Genomic DNA, 20220 nt, shown 5'->3' on the forward strand with positions numbered 1-20220 from the left:
CCGCTCGCCTAGTGTCTAGGCTATCTTCGGCATAGCTGAAGGGAGGCACCCGAGCGTGCGGCTCCTTTAAAGTCTGGGCTAAGCTGCCAGTTAGCCCTGCCTATGCCCGTTTGAGCTCCCCAACTGGGACCTAGGCAATGAGGCGCTGCGCCCTGGTCCTTTTCCGCCACCTTCCGCCGGTGCGGAGCGACCGAGTGAGCTGCTGCGGGTTGTGCAAAAGGAGGCAGTTCAGTTCAGCCTGAAAGGGTGTCGATCCTGCAGCGCGTGCCAGCGGACTCCACTCCGGTGGGAACCCTTTTCTGAGGCGGCGGGGCTGATTTTGCCCTCTTTCAGACTTCGGTAGCCCTCGTGGTACAACTATTGTCCATTGGTGGGCGATCTTATTTCACTCGCTCTCCCCCACCCCACCTTTGGGAAGGAGAGGTGGGATTCAGCGATCAGATCTTGCAAAGATAAGGCGCTTAGTTTCCAAGCGCTGGGGCGCTAGGATCCGGTGCTGCAGGGGAGATTCAGGGAGAGAATAAACTCCTCTGTCTGCCTGTCAGAGGTAAGTGCTATCAAGTTGGAGCTTTGACTGATTTTTTTTATGGGAATTATTAAATCTTGGGAAAGTGGGAACGGTAGAAGGAATAGGAGTCTTTAAGATTGGGGATATACGCAGTTTTGCTGGTAGTATAAAAAGCTAATTCCTTTTTAGAAAGCTGCAGTTGCAAGAGTTGATTTCAGGGGTTGCTGTCTTCACAGTATTTTGCATTCAGCCTCCCTGCACCCGTTAGTAGGATTTTTGCAGAATTCAGACATCATCCTCCACTTGTTACTGTCCTATACTTATGGGGGGGCTTCTCCACTTTCATTTCTTTATTCCAAAAGAAAAATCTGTAAAGAGGGGAACAGACAGAATGTTGTTATCTGCCTTCTCCTTTTCACTCGAGGAATTCTGTATGTAGGAGCTAAATAATCTTCTCCTCCCCCTCCCCTTTCAAGCTGAACTTCTAGCTTAGCTAAAGCTTTTTCTTTTTTGCTCAGTTCCTTGTGGTGTTGTCTGTAGGAAAGTACAGCATCTCTATGAAGGAACTTGGTGCACTGAACATTTGTGCAGTTGGGGAAGGATGCCAGTCAGGTTTTAAAAGTGGAGAATGAAAGCAACTGAAATTGTGAAGGGGGATGAAATTTGGAGGGCAGCACCCTGGATCCAATGTGGGTGAGAATTCCTCAGTCTTCGTTTTAGAAGTCTCAGCAAGAGTCTCATCACATTGGAAACAATTTGATTCCCTTGCAGTCCACATAAAGGGTGATAGCTACAGTCCTGAACAAACCAACCCAATTACATGCCAGTGTGGCAGCTGCATGGAAATTTTAACATGCAGAGAGACACTATGAAGTTAATGTGGCATGCCATGTTACCAGAGTGAAGGAATTCTACATGTTTTATGGGGGGGGGGGACAGTAGAAATTGCCCTGGACACTGCAATGTTAGCCAGTTGCAAAGGTTTACTAACTTTTGGGTATCAGGGAAGGTTCAACAAACACAGCACTTTTCATATAACTAATATGAATGCAGAATGAATCATAGATGCTGGCATGCATAGGATATGTAACTGATATTTGAGTTACTGCTCAGTGGAATGGAATTATGTGCATTGTATATCTGCAGTAACTATTGAACAGTCATTATATATCACAATTAGAAGTTTCATCTTTACAAAGCCTAAGTGTAAATCAATGTTATATGTTTTTCTCATACCTTAGGTTATTCTGGATTTTACTTGTCATGTCCCCCCCCCCTTCTTCCTTTATGGCATTTAACAGATTTTGTGATAGTTATGTGTATACATTGCTTTGGAAGCAGTAAGACCTGCAGCAACAGTTCTATATTGTGGTGTTTAACAGTATATAAAAATCAATGCAGAATTTATTTTATTGACTGAATTTGTACATTGCATTTCAAAATAGGTGGCTACCTTTCATAAAGTGGCTGGGAGTAAAAAAATATACATAGTTATTCCAAGACTTCCAAGTCTGATAGTTGCAGCTCCAAATATTATGTTGCATATTACATGTTATTTAAATTGGGTAACAGTAGCAGAGTTTCATTACTACTACTCAAAAGATGTTTGCTCTTTATTAGGTGTAAAAGGAATTTGAAGGAAATAGGTCAAAATAACGCTAACAACTGTGTTCATCTAAATAAATTCTTCTTTTCCTCTTTAGAGATGGAATTCATGTTTTGCTACTGTCGTCTAAGGTATATTGTAGACACTTATATGCAAGTAGCTGGAAAGGTTGTGTCAATTTGTCAACACTCATTCACTTATGGAAATTCATTTAACATGAGTTTTCATTACAACTGCATTAAACCTAGCTATTTATCATGTGGGCTGCTCAGTATATTGGATAATAACTGAAATAAAACACACAAGAGTTCTTTACATTTAAGTTTCTTTATAGTTCAAGCACTTGATAACTTTGGCAGAGCTGATCTCTGTTCTTGCTATTACTGCACAATTGATTTTGCAGCTGGTAAAACAGAATAAAACACACTGGTCCAGAATAAAATTTTAAATAACAGCTATTTTAAGGAAAAAAATTCCTTGTGAAAATATCCTCACTATGGTAGCATCTATGGTAGTATCTCATATTTATTTGGGATAAGACAAGTTAGCAAAATGCCTTCTGTCTTGGCACACAGCAGTAAATGTATTTATTATACTTGTCTGCCACTAGGTTGAGAACACATTTTTCACTTCCAGCATAGCAGGCCTTTAATAATAATATAAAGATTATGAAACAAACTTTATTTTACGAATTCATAAAAAGTTGATGTTACTCCTTGTTTCTAGGGGAAAAACTCCACGTTATAAAGTTTTTTCCGTTCTGATTTTCTCTTGCTGCCAGGGAATTCAACCCTGAAGTTTGCATTGGCTTTCAGAGTTCAAAAAGTTGAATCTCTGAAATGAAGTTACTGGCTATAACATGACTTTATTTCTGTAACATCTGACAGTTCCAACTGGAAGAGTCCTTTCTCAATACATTTCCAAATATTATTAGGAAAAGAGAGAACTCTTATTTGGGAAAAAATTGTTAAGTAGATAAAGCAGAGGGAGAGAGTGAATAAAATAAATGTTCTAAGTAAGATACTTAAACTAGAAATCATTTCTCCTTTTCTTCTATTGCATTCTATTGCAGTTTTATCTTTTAAAAATTGGATATGGACATGCTGATTTTCAGGAACACAATAGCCTCAAGTTAATGCTTCCCAAGATACTCACTGCATTTTAAGATTGCTAAACTGCTGCCATTTATACCCAGCTATTGTCTTTGCTTCCCAGAGGAAAACTAAAGTATTGTGAATTTAGATACTATGAAATAGCATGTGGTACTCTGGTTTAAAATTATTTTGCTTATTCATAATAGTTAGCTAATTGCTTTTCTACAGCAAAAATATACCATGTAATTCTGGGTGCTTTCAGAAACAATAGTAGTAAAATGGAACTCCAATGGCAAAAATGCTAAAAGATATTACAGACATAAAGAAAAAATAAATTGTTATTTAATTCTCAATAACAATAAAGGACATCTTCTTTGAAAAATATTTTAAACAGGCTCGAAAACCAACATTCTTGAAATGAACAAATTCTAATCAGCAATATGATTAGATGAGACTTGGTGGAGCAGTGGGCTAATGCCTCCTTAAGTAACACCAGCTGCCTGCAATTAGTGCAGGTTGGCATCCCACCAGGCTCAAGGTTGACTCAGCCTTCCATCCTTCCCAGGTAGGTAAAATGAGGACCCAGATTGTTGGGGGCAATTAAGCTGACTTTGTAATAATGCTGCTTGGGGGTGTGTGTGAAAGCCCTAATAAGCAGGCATATACGGTACATAGAATGAAGGCTACTGCTAAGCTTGTAAGCCGCCCTGAGTCTTCGGAGAAGGACGGGATATAAATGAAATTAAAATAAAATAAATAATATATATATATATATATATATATATATATATATATATATATATATATATATATATATATATATATATATATATATATATATATATATATATATATATATATATATATATATATATATATATATATATATATATATGCTTTTTTTCATTAGTCCAAGATAATATTCTTTCCTATTTATCCTCAAAACTGCAATGCTCTGTTAGGCTGAACTGGGAGGGTGATTGGTCCAAGATCCTTTCATAAGTTACTGTGGCCAAGAATGAACCTGAACCATTGCTGTTTTAAGTACTATACCATATTGGTGGCTTTAAGATTTTTATTTAGACATCTAAGTGTCTAAATATTTTATTTTGTTATTTTGGAGGGAATACTACAAGTTTCAGATCTGGACAATAAGCAGAAACAAGCAGAATAAGCAGAAAAAAAGTGCATTTAGACAGAGCAAAAATAGATTATTTTGAAAGAATTCTAGACTGACATTCCAAAGGTGATTTTTCATGAGGCAACTGGACTTTCCTGTTTTTCTTTGAGATGTTTCACTTCTAATCCAAGAATCTTCTTCAGCAATGAAGAACAACTGAAGAAGCTTCTTGGATGAGAAGAGAAATGTCAGAAAAGATGAAAAGAAAAGAAAAGAAAAGAAAAACAAAGTCCAGTTGCTTCAGAAAAAGCACCTTTGGGATAACTATGACCTGGATGACTCAGAATCTAGATAGACATCTAGAAACACACACACACACACACACACACACACACACAATATTCACACACACACACAATATTCACACACACACACAAACACGTATGTATAATCTGACTGTAAGAAACTTTATTTTTAATCTATTTCTCCCCCCTCCCTCTTCTGCCACAAAATGTCCTGTAATTTGACGTTGTAGCATTGTATTTGCTCCAGATTATGAAAACTAATATTTTCTAGATTTCAAGAAACTTCTTGGTATCTAAATGGGGTATCTAATCATTAGGTGTGGAGTTAATTTCCATGTTTTACCATGTTTTTAATCATGGCTTTTCAACAACAACAATAACAACCGTTGGAAGGTACCTTGTAGGTCATCTAGTCCAACCCCCTGCTCAGGCAGGAAACCCTATATCACTTCAGACAAATGGCTGTCCAGTCTCTTCTTCCAGTGTTGAAGTATTCACCGCTTCTGGAGGCAGGTTGTTCCACTGGTTAAATTGTTCTAACTGTCAGGAAGTTTCTCCTTAGTTCTAGGTTGCTTCTTTCTTTGGTTAGGTTACATGAAGATTTCAGTTTTGACACCATCTCTTTAATTTTCTCTTTTGCATATGTGGAAAGAGGGTCATATTCTGCTAAGCAGAGTTTTAAAACTTTGGCTCATTGAACAAATTGTAGTATTTTGTATCACATGGCATCAAAATTGATAGGTTTATCCATTGCATTAAGCCAAGCATCAATGAACCCATGTTATGATTTGAAATGGAATTTGGAGACATCCTTTATGTGAATTCTCTCTATATGTACTTGCTTTCAGTTATAAAACCCAGTTATCAAGCCTCAAATGTTCAGTAATGAAGACAAAAAAAACCTGAGTGACACCTTGCATACTAATAAACAGATGACAGATGTCTTCCATTGAAGTTCCATTGAAGTGTGTGGAAGCCACACAAAGGCATAGTAGTATTTTTTGTAAATAAGCCATTCATTTCAATACAGTAACACAGGAAATAATTGCTTTGATATCTGTAAACTCTCCCTCATGGAATGTGACTTATGTATGTCTTAACAAATTACATTCACCCAAATCCCATTGTGCTAGACTACAAGTTCCAACGAATACATTCATGCATATGGATGCTTTAAATAGGAGTGAGGAGGTATCATACATTATGGTATGGGCAGGATATGCTTCTTTGTTCCATTAGAAAAACTCCTACAGATGCTAAAAGTTAAATCCTGGTTCACTCTGTAGTATAGTTCCAAGACCAGGCTAATATGTTGCCTGTATGTTCTGTTTGACATATAGAAATCATCTGAACTGGCAATTGAACTACTTTAACACTGATTGGATGGGTCCCTCTAATGTACCTCAGGATACTTGGTTAGTTTTAAACAATGAAATGCAATTAGTTTGGTCCCCAAGGGTCTTCTGCCCATTGTGCTCAGAGGAATAATGGGGGAGCTGTCATTGCTCCCCTAGCATTTTTCATTCCTGTGTAGTGGCTTTGCTTCACTATATCAGGGCTTTTCAACCAGTGGTACAGGTACCACCTGTGGTACATTGGCACCTGGCAGGTGGTACGCAACCATCCTAGAAAAGTGGTAGCAGGGGAGGGGAATGAGCTGAACTGGTGGTAGCACCGCACAAGCCTGAACGAGAGACGGCTGGAGCTGCAGGGCTGTCAGAGCACAGCGGAAGTGCCAAGATCATTGCCAGGCTCCAGCTGAAGCTCAGCACTGATCCTGGCCCTTCTGAGCCCAGAGGAAGCACCGATCAGCTGGAATGTTGCAGCATCCCCAGGATCTTGTGATTTACATTCTGACTGATTCATATTTATGATGGTCACAGTGTCCCAGGGTCATGTGAAGTGACCAAAACCTGCTGCAACCACCCAGCAGATGGGGGCAATAAAAACCAAACACCCCCCCACCCCACTGCCAATCCTCAACAGAAATGCTCAGAACAATGAAAACCTCGGACAGGAGGAAGTGCTCTGCCAGGCGGGCAGGCAAGTGTCTTGCTCGGCTATGGCTTGGGGGCACTTTTTCAGTGCCATTGTAACTTCAGTCACTAAGCGAACTGTTATAAGTCGAGTACTACCTGTACTTCATCACTTTTTTCCTTTTTTGGGGAGAGGGTCATCAGGTTTTTGACACCTTGCTAGGCGACTGGTGGTACTCGGATGTTGCCATATCCTAAAAGTGGTACAATGGGTGAAAAAGTTGAAAAGCTCTGCACTATATAAATGAGAGAGGTTTCTCGGTCAATTCCATTCTTGTTCTTCCAGTATCAAGGCTAATTTCCTTTCTCAAACCCAGCACAAAATACAGCATTTTTGTAATACTTTGTAATAGAGGAATTAATGGAATTAAACAATTATTCCAAATATATTTAAAGCAGAAATAATTCTACCTTATTTGAGGGGTTTGTTTTATGCTGTTGCTACAATGTTTCCAAAGCATTACCTTCCTACTAATATATGGGTGGGGGGAGAAATGATACTGAAAAGACTAGCTTGTATGACTGCAGACTTTAACAATATCAGGATCGCATATAGTATCCTCTCTCTAATTAATGGAAGAGGGCTGAAAAGGAAAAGAAGAATATCTGTATCGGTAGTCAATAAGAGTGTAAACAGAACAGGTTTAGTTACTGGGGCCAACATCAGAACTCTGCAGCAAGTGGGAGATCGAACAGATTCCCAACCAACTTAGCTGACAACATTGTCTAGAGGAAAAGTTATACTAATTCTTACTAATCAAGAAGAAGTGATAGGGAGAGTTGAAGTTCCCAGAACTTTGGGGGAAAGTGACCTTGTCATACTGGAATTCAATTTAATGCAAACACAAGCAATAGAATATAATCCAACCAGTGTCTTTAAAAACTTTGAAAGAACTGATTTTAACAAAGAGAGAGCCTAAGCAAAATTTCATGGATAAATTTCCTAAACCTACTTCTTGGTAAACTAGAAAAAAAATGTGGGATAGAGAGCATCACCACCAGATAGATTTGTAACTGGCTGACAAACCATATTCAACAAATAGTCCTTAATGGTACTACATCTAAATGGAGTGAGCAGTGGAATACCACAAGGTTCCATCTTAGGTCCAGTACTCTTCAATATTTTCATAAGTGACTTATATGAGAGACTAGAAGGGGAACTCATCAAATTTTCAGGTGACACTAACCTGGCAGGAACAGCCAATACTTCAGAAGACAAGCTCAGGATCCAAAAAGATCTTGATAGACTTGAACAAGTCCTATCCAACTATATGAAAATTAATGTGGAGAAAAGCAAGATTTTACACCCTGTAGCAGCCAAAAGAGCTAATACAATCCTACTTATACATAACCAAATTTTAACATCAAAGATAGGATCCATAAGCCAATTTTCCATTATGTCAATATATAAATTTATATTTGGAATAAGCCTAATAAGTACTTAAACACATTTCAATTCTATCACATTAATATTTTCTATTTCAGATCCTAGTAAGTCACTAATTACTAACAAAATGACCTATAATAGTTCTCTAGGAATTCATTTTTAAAAATCTAACTCTCGGTTTCTTTTTTTGCCAGTCAGGTTTCCAGACCAAGGGCTTTAAATTGCCAAGTAGGTCTTCCTTTGTTCGCATGCATATTATTTGCACCAGAGGAGACCATCCAACTATCAGGGATGTACAAAGGTGGAACCACTTATAGTCATTATATTGTTGCCATGTTAATTCCACTCTCTGACATCTGTGTCTGCAGTTCACTCTGGATTCTTCTTCCATCTGGGTTGATCTGTTTTAAGGAGAAAATCTTATCCAGTATTATAGTTAGTAGTTGACTGTCCAGGCTTTCCACAGGTTGTCTTAGTTGGTCTTCGGGCATCCTCTATATTGGCATCACTATCTTGCCTGTAGTGTACTTCTGAAGTTATAGGCTCTTTAGAAAGGGTCAAAAGTTGAGTATTAAGTTTTTCCCTAGTTTGTTGTTGATCTTTAGGATTGTCTGTCATAGTAGTAGTTCCTTGTACTTTAATAATTGTAGGTTCTTTGAGTAAAGTCAGGTTTTGGATAATAGTTTTTTCAGTACTTTGTTGTTGTTGCTTATATTCCTCTGTCTCTATAGTATCTTCCAAGTTTGTTATATTCTGAAGTGTAAATTCTTTAGTTGCAGTCTGGGTTTCAGTTTGTAAATTAAAGTTGGCATGTAAATTATTTAATCTGGAGATAGACATCTCAGTGACTATAGATCATTTCAAATATAAGATTATAGTCAAGCGGTTTGTGGCTGATCATTCCCCATTTTGTAGTAATTGTAAATAGTCCTTAGTGGAGGCTATTTTTCAAACAAAAATCAGTAAGTGTCCACCTCCACAAGTCTAAGTCAAATTCATCCCCAGCTGTTTCAGGTTTTTATCTTAATGCCAAGGTCAGTCCAAAATGTAAGCAATGGTATTCACTTGCTGTATTTTGCCAATGGTATTCACTTGCTGTAACAGATTTTTCTTTTTTGTCTCCTTTTTTAGATTGATAGGTAGAATAGTCCATTTCTATTAATATAGGAAATTGGGGCCAAAGGTAGAAAAGCAGTAAGTCCAATTAATCAGTATCATGTAGTTCAAAGCTTTTTCTTTTCTCTACCAATGTAGACAAAGGCCACTATTAAGGAGGGTGGGGGAAAAAATCCCTTCCCTCTCGCCTCACAAGGGGAAACAAATTCGGAAAACTTTGACAGGAAGAGTAGACAATTAGGAAAAAAAGAAGGCAATTCTCACCCAGTTTTCAAGTGCTTTGTTGTGATTTTGGCTTTGGCAGGAGATGGCTAAACGATGGGCCATGGGAGTGGCCAATCCTTGCTTCTTCAATTTGGAGAGTTGCTCCAAGCCAGTGGAAGGACCGCCACCCTTCTACCGCTGACTGGAGAGACATCTCCCCTGCTCATCACCCCTCCAGGGTGACTTTCGACCCCTTTACAGGGGTCCCCCGATGAAGAAATCCAGGTGATGTGAGGAACGATTCCCTCGCACCTCTGGCCGCACCGGGATCTGTAACCAGAAGCCAAGATCAAACAGATTCTTAACCAATCTAGCTGACAATGTTATCATCCAAAAGGTAGAGGAGGGAACTAGAAGTAAAGCTATACTGGACCTAATTCTTACTAATAGAGAAGAAGTGATAGAGGGAGTTGAAGTTCCTGGAACTTGGGTGAAAGTGACCACATCATACTGGAATTCAATATAATGCGAACACAAGCATCATAAAATAATCCAACCAGATTCTTAAATTTCAAAAGAGCTGATTTTAACAAACTCAGAGAGAACCTAGGAAAGATTCCATGGACAAAAATCCTAAAGAGGAAAACAACTCAAGAAGCATGGAAAACTCTGAAAAATATAATCATAAAAGCCCAGTCCAGCACAATACCACTAAAAAGAAAAAACAAGAAAATCAAGAAGAAACCAGCATGGCTGCACAAAGCTCTCTCTGACAAACTGAAAGACAAAAAAGACAAGTACAAAAAATGGAAAAAGAGAAGCATAATTAAGGCTAATTATCAGCAGACAGCCAGAACAAGCAAAGATGAAGTCAGGAAAGCAAAGGCTCAGAATGAAGAAAGACTTGCAACAGAAATCAAGGACAATAAAAAAATCAATAAAATATAATAAAAATGGTTTCTTTCAACATATCAATAACAATAAAAAAGTCAAGGAAACTGTAGGTCCACTAAAGAGAGAAGATGTTAAGGAAGTAACAGGCAGTAGGGAGAAAGCAGAGCTGCTTAAGTCATTCTTTGCATCAGTCTTCACACAAAAAGAAATGATAACCCAAGATACCAAAAAAAAACAACAACCAACCCTACTGTAAAAGACAAATTAGAAAAAAAAATTAAAATAAGCAAGAAAATGGTAAGAGAACACCTATCTGACCTTGATGAATATAAATAATCAGATTACATCCCAGAGTTTTGAAGGAGCTGGCAGATGTTATCTCAAAACCATTGCACCATATCTTTCAAATATCCTGGAACACCGGGGAAATACCTGTGGATTGGGAAAGGGCTGATGTGGTCCCCATCTTAAAGAAAGGGGGGGGGAAACGGACCCAGAAAACTACAGACCAATCAGTATAACTGTCAGAATCCATTTATATCACATTCATAAATGTACGTTTAAAACATTATCCCCCCCCTGGATTCTGCCATCTCCTGAGGAAGGAGGAGCGGATGTGGATTCAGCCTGCCTTAGGTTATTTCAAAGACCAAGGGAAACCTTTTGAACTGGGGGAACAAAGGGGAGGGTTAGGGAAGAAGGCATCTGGCCTGTGTCTCCATTTGAATCTGTAAAGGAAGAAGGCAATAACCGTAAAGATCCGAAGTTCCCTTTTTCCCACGAAAAGGATGACACGAAGTAAATGATGGGGGGCTGACCAAATGGGGTTGAGGGAAGGGGGGTTGAACCGGGAACTCTTTATAAAGTTTCAATCTGTAAAATAATACCAGGTCCTGTCTTGTATTTCCACAACCAAACAGGGCCTAGTAAAAATTCCTTTTGGACTAGAACTGACTCCAAGAGTTTTTGTTTTCCTAAGACGTGGATTGGGGTGGGTCCTGAAAATAACATCAATACCTGGGAACATCCTAGAAAAGATAATCAAAAACCAGATCTGCAAACAACTAGAAGCAAACAAAGTCATAACTAGCAGCCAGCATGGGTTTGTTAAAAACAGATCATGCCAAACCAATCTTATTTCATTCTTTGATAAAGTGACTAAATTAGTAGACCAGCAAAATCTGTGGACATAGTATACTTAGATTTCATTAAGGTATTTGACAAAGTAGACCATAACCTGATGCTTAGTAAGCAAGAAAAAGATGGGATAGACAACATTGCCACCAGATGGATCTGTAGCTGTCTGACAAACCATACTCAGTGAGTAGTCCTCAATGGTACTACATCCATATGGAGAGAAGTAAGCAGTGGGGTGCCACAAGGCTCCATCTTAGGCCCAGTACTTTTTAATATCTTCATAACTGACTTAGATGAGGGAATAGAAGGGGAACTCATCAGATTTTCAGATGACACTAAACTGGCAGGAATAGTGAACACTGCAGAAGACAACCTCAGGATCCAAAAAGAACTTCACAAACTTGAACAATGGGCCCTATCCAACAAAATGAATTTTGATGTGGAGAAAAGCAAAGTTTTACATTTAGGCAGGATAGATAAAGAAGGACAGATAAGAAGGATAGATAATATTTCTTTTACAGAAATAAGCAATACTTTAGGAAGGCTGTACATTTATTTTTTTAAAAAAATTTACACACCCAAACTTAAAAAAGGTTCATGTAGGAGAAGGAATGGCAGAACCTAGGGGCTGAGTGAAAAGAAGGATCTGCCTAGAATCCCTATGTAGCCATAAGCGAACTAAGTCAAACCTCCCCTTTGAGTGCTATTGGCCTTTATCTAACTCTAAGAGGTGCTGATCATTAGTTGAGAAGATACCTGTGCATAAGCTTTAAGAAATAAATCAGCTTAATTAAACGTTCACTTGTGGACCTGGTCTTCGCACTTGAAATTTCATTATATTTAAGATCTCTAGATAATATGTGGGGATCATTTGCAAGCAAACCTGCTTTAGACTGCATGTATTCACAATCTTTAGACTGCAGGTATCACCATGGATCTCATTTAAAGGCAAATAAACAATAACAATATTTCCTATCCCAGTCAATTTCCTTGAGATTGAAGAGAAATTTAAATTCTTAATACATTTTTGAACTCTTAATAATGAATGTAGGCTGCTAAATTAACTCCCCAGTAACAGCTTAAAGTAAGAGAATATATTAAGAGCTTCACTTTTATAAATAACTTGCTCAGTTTCTTAAACTGAATAATAATAATAATAATAATAATAATAATAATAATAATAATAATAATAATAATAATAATAATAATAATAATAATAATTATTTTATTTATATACCGCCCTTCTCCCGAAGGACTCAGGGTGGTGAACAGGGCAGAGATATAAAAAATACAAAAATACAAAAGTTAAAAGAAAATTAAACATATGCCCAGCTAAAAACAATAAATACAGATATTTAAAAAGACATAAAAACCCAACCCATCCCCCTTCAGGCCAGGCCGGCTTGTTCAAATAAGAATGTCTTCAGATCGCGACGGAAGGAGCGAAGGTCGGGCGCCATCTGGAGCTCAACCGGCAGCCGATTCCATAGCTCCGGGGCGCCCACAGAGAAGGACCTCCCCCTGGGGGCCACCAATCGACATTCTCTGATCGGTGGCACCCTGAGGAGGCCCTCTCTGTGGGAGCGCACAGGGCGGAGGGAAGTTGATGCGGGCAGCAGGTGCTCCCTAAGGTACTCCGGACCCATGCCATGTAGGACCTTAAACACCATTACCAGTACCTTATGCAACTTGTTTAATGCAATTTCAGGCATTTCTTTAGATATTCTTGATTATTTCAAATAACAACTTATACAAGATGGTTGACTGAAATCTGTAAATGATCTTCCCAAGATTGAGGCAAAAAGCAGCTACTGAGCATTTGTTTAGATACAACATTATTCAGGGTATTTTAAAAATAGAAGTAATGAAAACTTCCAGAAGGACAAATATCAGAATGGGGATGAATAAAAACTGTTCCCTTCAGAAATGGGCCTTGAGTAAGAGGATTGTACATTAATTAATTGTAAATGTTCTATATTGCTCTAATCATTTTTATTTTATTAAATTTGTTTGCCACCCTTTGGGGCAATGTGACTATTTTGAGTGGCTTTCAGACTTCCCAAATAAGATTAATATTAATATTAAACATAACATATTTTACAACACCAGTGTAGTAAAATAACAATGTAAGTATCAAGGAGCAGTCATAATATAGAGACCAAGATGGCTTCTAACTAAAATTTTGAAGAGAGGCCATGGAAGACATTAAAAAATGACCCATAAATTTGGTAGAAGCAATAAAAGAAATTGATAGGAAGTTAACAACAGAAGATTAGGGCAAGGAATGAAAGAAATCTGATTAAGATATCAAAATGGGAAAGGCTAACATTAAGTGAGGATTAAGAAAGCAAAATGAGAGCAAACTTGATGTAATGGTTAAAGCATCAGGTTCGAAGCTACAAAATTGGTGAATAAGCTGGGCCAATCACTGTCTCTGTTACTGTCTCCCTAAGAGACAATGCCAGAAATGGCAAACGACTTCTGAAAAGCCTTTCCAAGAAAGCTGCAGGGGCTTGTCCAGATAGTTTCCAAGATTCAAATATGATTGAATGGAAGAGGATAAAAGAAAAAGAAAGAAAGGTTGATGTTTAATTGATGCTTATCAGAAAAGAGTGCTTTAGAGGAATGGAGCAAAAATCCTGTGAATCATGAAAATAATTTGTTTGAATAATAAACAGAAAGTGTAGGAACCCAAGAAAATCTAAATAGAGTTCTTATAAAGTGAATAATGTAAATAAGTATCCATTAAACATATATCTATCTATCTTTGTTTGCTAGGCTAGTTGTAATAATTAGTTATATAAATGAGACTGATTATTTATATGATTAATTAATTAATTGGTTGTTTAACCTTCAAAAAAATAACAATTTATATTAAAATTCAGTCTACGTAGCCTGACAGGGCTTTTTCTGTCTGTAGGAACTAAATGGTATACATTGTTTTGTAAGCCTGCTAACAGCAGGTATGGCAATGACCATACAGTATTTATAAATCTGGCATGCAGTAAAACACAAAATGGCCCAGCCATATGTAATGTAGTTGAAAAATAAGGAGTCATGGATTGGAGTCAGTATTTAGGAAGTATTTCAAAAGAAAATCACTTCAAAAGCAGTATATATTTTTTGGAAAATATCATATTATCTAGATCTATACTTTATGACTTCCAGTGTAAAATATTTCACACAGGGATCAGGAGTCCCATTCAAACAAAAAAGCAGTATGGCTATTCAGTATAGGTCAGGCATGTCAAACTGCCAGCTCATGGGCCAGATACGTCATGACAAAACAGTGCCCACCCCAATTGCTGGCAATGGGAAAAAAGTCGCGATATGTCACGCAATGTCACGTGACGTCACGAGTTTGACATGGCTAGTATAGGTAGTCCTTGATGTATCACCTCAGTCAAGCCCAGCATTTCTGTTACTAAGTGAGACATTTGTTAAATGAGTTTTGCCCCATTTTATGACATTCCTTGCCACATTTCTTAAGTGAATCATTGCAGTTGTTAAGGTAGTAACATGGTTGTTAAGTGAATCTGGCTTCCCCATTGACTTTGCTTGTCAGTGATTCGCAAAAGGTGGTATCGCTGCAACCAGCATAAATATGAATCAATTGCCAAGTGTATGAATTTTGGTCATGTGACAATGGCGATGCTACAGTGGTCATATATGTGAAAAATGGTCAAAAGTCACTTTTTTCAGTGCTATTATAACTTTGAATGGTCGCTAAATGAACAGTTGTAATTCAAGTACTCTAAGTCGGACTACCTGAATAGAATGTTCATCACAGACTGGGTAGTGGAAAACAAACAAAACTGATTTTTTTCACAACAAGAACACAGGTTACCTATTGGATCTAGTTGACTTCTTCTTCTTCTTCTTCTTCTTCTTCTAAGCAACTGTATCAAGTGGTTCAATTCAAGATAAAGTATAAGAAAAAATTTTAATCTAAAAAGTAGTGTCATAGCTGCAACCGCCCAAATAAGTGTGGAACATTTTCCCAAGGTGATGTGTGGTTGCACCCCTATTGTGGATTTCCATAAAGGTTGTAAGTTCTGTTTCATCTGAGGTGTTTACAACATCAAAATATAGAGATAGAGATAGATAGATAGATAGATAGATAGATAGATAGATAGATAGATAGATAGATAGATAGATAGATAGATAGATAGATGATAGATAGATATAGAGAGTGAGGCAGACAGAGATGGATTAATGGATAGATAGATAGATAGATAGATAGATAGATAGATGATAGATAGATGATAGATGATAGATAGAAAATCACAATAAATTTGTAATAAAAATACAGACATTCTTGAATTGCTGTTGGTACATTTTCTTGCTTATGCAATTATCAATATGGGACATATTCTACATTTCTGATATCATAACAATACCTTATTATCATTATTTTCCATAAAAACAACATTGCACAGCAGGATTTCAACCTATCCACCTTACCCTCTTTAATCTATCTCCAAAGAGTCCTTTTGCATAAATTCTCTCAAAATTAAGATGCAATGCTTGTAGCATTGTGGTTGGTTGATCTGCTCTTTGTTTTCTCTTTGATACTGTTTGAAAACTCAGAAAGATGATTTAGTTAGCCAGTGGCTTGAAGTGAATAGTTATTTGCACAGTTTGGAAAGGAGAACAAAACAGACTGAAAGAACTGAAACATAATTCACCTTCACATGTTTCTTACCTGAATACATATCTGTATCCTAACCTTATACCGGAATTACTTGCAGAGTTTAATAGCTTGCAGAGTGGATCATTACAGAGAATGAACAACAAAAGAGCAAGATGCAAAGCCAGAACATAACAAAATTTATATTGGCATTGGTTTGAAAACATGTGTGCACACATGCACATGGTAGTTAAGGGATGGGTAGATCCAGTTTCTAGTCTTCCCTTAGGCACCCAAGCCAGATTTAAACCTGCCATTTTCTTAGCTCTAGACTGAGAAGTCAAAACACATCTATCTACTAACTCCCAATGTACAAGAGCGCTAAATTACAGCCCATAAACCTTAGGGAAGAGATGGATTCTCCAAGGGTGGGTTTGATTTTGGTCCAATGACATTTTTCTTGTTGCATGGGTGAAGCTTTTAAAATACTTTATGGGAAAACAACAGTTAGAAAAAATTATACAAAAGTCTAGGGAGGAAGTAGACTCTGAGGTAGGTAGAATATCTTGGCAGTAAGAATGAAGAAAACATTATTGGGCAACTACATGACCCTTAATTCGTATAGAAATATAGAATAGCTTGATCCCTTTGCCTGTGGTTTTAGGCTACAGTAGGATTTCTAATGGATTTGTAACTCATTAGATAAAAAAGGTTGAACAATAGGTTAATGACAATGCAGCAGAGAAACAGAACAAAGGATTTTGTTTTTTGCCACAATGGTAATAGCAAAGTAGTACTTATGGATAATCATAATTAAGTAGGTCTGATTCACTTCTAGCCCATTAAAACTGTATATTTTGCATTAAGAATGATGCAATATGAATATTATCAATGGCGGCAGCAGCAGCATGTAGCCCATGTGTCTTGAAAGAAAGTAAAAACACAGTTACAGCCAGTTTTGTTAATGATGAGTGGGGAAGGGCTGTATATGGACAAAATATTCCTTGCCTTCTTAATGAAAACCCATGCTATTCCAAAGAACTATGTGTTTGCTTGCTTGCTGTAGAACTCAAGTTGCATCATTCTTAGAAAGACTAAATTGTCCAGCAGGAAATATTTTTACCTCAGATATTTTTTTTATGTTTTCTTATCTACTGTGCCTCAAGATCCCTAGCCTCTGAAAACCTTCTTGACTCACCAATCAGCAGAAGTGCTTTGTGTTGTGCCCTGACAAGTAATCTCTGTTCATCATCTGGTTATAGATACATGTGGCACTTGGTCCAAAAGATTAGATAGTGTTGACTTTCTTTCTAGTGTTTTAGCCAAAGTTTAAACCATACTGAAAGTGTTAGCTTTACATGTAGTTTGTAAAGTCCTGGAGAATGATTTTTCAAATTACTGTTAAGAGGAATATTCAAATTATTATTATTTTTTCATCAGGTGCTGTGACTTTCTATTTAGTATATAGAAATGAGTGATCCTGTCAAGAGGCTTTGTATCTAATAAACCTATTTCCTCATGTTGCAAGAAGCTGATTTATTAAGGTTAGAATGTGTTATAAATACTACATTGCCTATTAATTAAATAATATCTTTAGTAAGGGTGTATGTTAGCTACTCTATACCTTTCTTTAAATGGTTTACATGATGTCTAGCATTCCTTTTTAATACTTTGCTGATTTTATTGTCTTTTTTAGCCTTATTTGTCCCTGACTTCTTATCCCTCAATGCTTGAGACTGGGATTTGATGCAGGAAATGTCATGGAATAAATAAACCCTTCCAATTGCTATGATCGAAATCAGAATCATTTTGATAACTACCTAGCAATTATTTCTAAGTTATTTCCAGAAAAAGCATACATTGTAGAATTTTATAAAACTCAGGTGATCTGGTAAGTGAAGGAATCTGACTATTACAAACCCTTGTTCCTATTCTATTTAAATGTAATTAGACTTAGATTGAACTAATGAAATATAGTTCATGTGATTAGTCTGTCTCTGCATTCATACTTTTTCGTATCTTTCATCATTTGGCAGCATTTTTTAGGGAGGACTATATCCAAATTTTCAGAGGCTTTATGATGTCCTTTAGTACTATTCTAAACAGCACTAAACACATAACTAAGGCAGAATATCAGCAGATACCCTGAATCTGCAAAGATGAAATCAGGAAAGCAAAAGTTTAGAATGAACTAAGACAACAAAAGTCTAAGATAATTCTAAAAAAAGTTTCTTTCAACATATAAATAATAAGAAAAAAGTCAAGGAAACAGTAGGTCCACTAAAGAGAGAAGATGGCAAGGTAGTAAGGCAGCAGAGAAAAAGCAGAGGTGCTTAACTCATTCTTTGCAATAGTTGTCTTCACAGAAAAAGAAACTATAGCTCAATCTTTCAAAAACATAACTGTAAAAGACAGACTAGAAATAAAAATTAAAATAAGCAAGATCTGATCTTGACAAATATAAACCACGGGACCTGGGAGATTACATCCCAGAATTCTGAAGGACACTAGGGAAGGATTGGAAAAGAGCTGATGTGGTTCCCATTTTCAAAAAGAAGACCCAGGAAGCTACAGACAGGTCAGCTTAACATCAATAACCTGGAAAGATCCTGGAAAAGATAATTAAAAAACAGACCTGTGAATATCTAGAAACAAAGAAAGTTATAACTAAAAGCCAGGATGGGTTTGTCAAAAACAGATCATGCCAGACTAATCTTATTGCATTCTTTGACCAAGTGACAAAATTAGTGGACCAGAGGAATGCTGTAGATATAATTTACTTGGACTTCAGTAAGGCATTTGATAAAGTAGATCACAACCTACTACTTGATAAGATAGAAAAATGTGGGTTAGATAGCGTCACCACCAGATGGATTCGTAGCTGGCTGACAGGCCGTACTCAGCATGTGGTTCTCAATGGAACTGCATCTACATGGAAGGAAGTGTGTAGTGGGGTGCCCCAGGGCTCTGTTCTGGGCCCAGTGCTCTTCAACATCTTCATCAACGACTTGGATGAGGGGATAGATGGGGAACTCATCAAATTTGCAGACGACACCATACTCCAGAAGATAGGCTTAAAATACAGGAGGATCTGGACAGACTCGAATACTGGGCACTATCTAACAAAATGAAATTCAATGATGAAAAAAGTAAGGTTCTACACTTAGGCAGGAAAAGTCAAATGCACAGGTATAGTATAGGTGGTACCTTGCTCAACAGTAGTAACTGTGAGAGGGATCTCAGAGTCCTAGTGGACAATCATTTAGATATGAGCCAGCAGTGTGTTGCAGCTGCCAAAAAAGCCAACACAGTGCTAGGCTGCATTAACAGAGGAATAGAATCAAAATCACGTGAAGTACTAATACCACTTTACAATGCCTTGGTAAGGCCACACCTGGAATACTGCATCCAGTTTTGGTCACCACAATGTAAAAAAGATGTTGAGACTCTAGAAAGGGTATAGAGAAGGGCAACAAAGATGATTGGGGGACTAGAGACTAAAACATATAGGGAACGGTTGCTGGAATTGGGTATGTGTAGTTTAACGAAGAAAAGGGTGAGGGGTGACATGATATCAGCGTTCCAATATCTCAGGGGCTGCCACAAAGAAGAGGGAGTCAAGCTATTCTCCAAAGCACCTGAAAGCAGGACAAGAAGCAACGGATGGAAACTAGTCAAGGAGAGAAGCAATCTAGAACTAAGGAAAAACTTCCTGACAGTTAGAAGAATTAACCAGTGGAACAACCTGCCTCCAGAAGTGGTGAATGCTCCAACACTGGAAGTTTTTAAGAGGAGACTGGACAGCCATTTGCCTGAAATGGTATAGGCTTTCCTGCTTGAGCAGGGGGTTGGACTAGATGACCTCCAAGATCCATTCCAACAACAACTTCTTCTTCTTCTTCTTCTTCTTCTTCTTCTTCTTCTTCTTCTTCTTCTTCTTCTTCTTCTTCTTCTTCTTCTTCTTCTTCTTCTTCATTATTATTATTATTATTATTATTATTATTATTATTATTATTATCATTATCATTATCATTATCATTATCATTATCATTATCATTATCATTATCATTATCATTATCATTATTTGATAAAGTAGACCACAACCTACTTCTTGGTAAAGTAGAAAAAGGTGGGATAGAGAGCATCACCATTAGATGGATTGGTAACTGGCTGACAAACCATA

The 20220-nt window shown here is 37.3% G+C and overlaps 1 long non-coding RNA gene across 1 annotated transcript; it reads right to left on the bottom strand.

Moving 5' to 3' along the window:
- Positions 1-9116: 9116 nt before the first annotated feature.
- LOC308678406 lies at positions 9117-15886 on the bottom strand. Its single transcript, XR_014028651.1, has 3 exons — positions 15872-15886; positions 15255-15306; positions 9117-9706 (listed from the first exon to the last, which is right to left on the bottom strand). It is a non-coding gene; the product is annotated as an uncharacterized lncRNA (long non-coding RNA).
- Between the last annotated feature and the right edge of the window lie 4334 nt (positions 15887-20220).

This window comes from Vipera berus, assembly GCF_964194415.1.
Source record: "Vipera berus genome assembly, chromosome: Z".
NCBI classification, from domain to species: Eukaryota; Metazoa; Chordata; class Lepidosauria; order Squamata; family Viperidae; genus Vipera; species Vipera berus.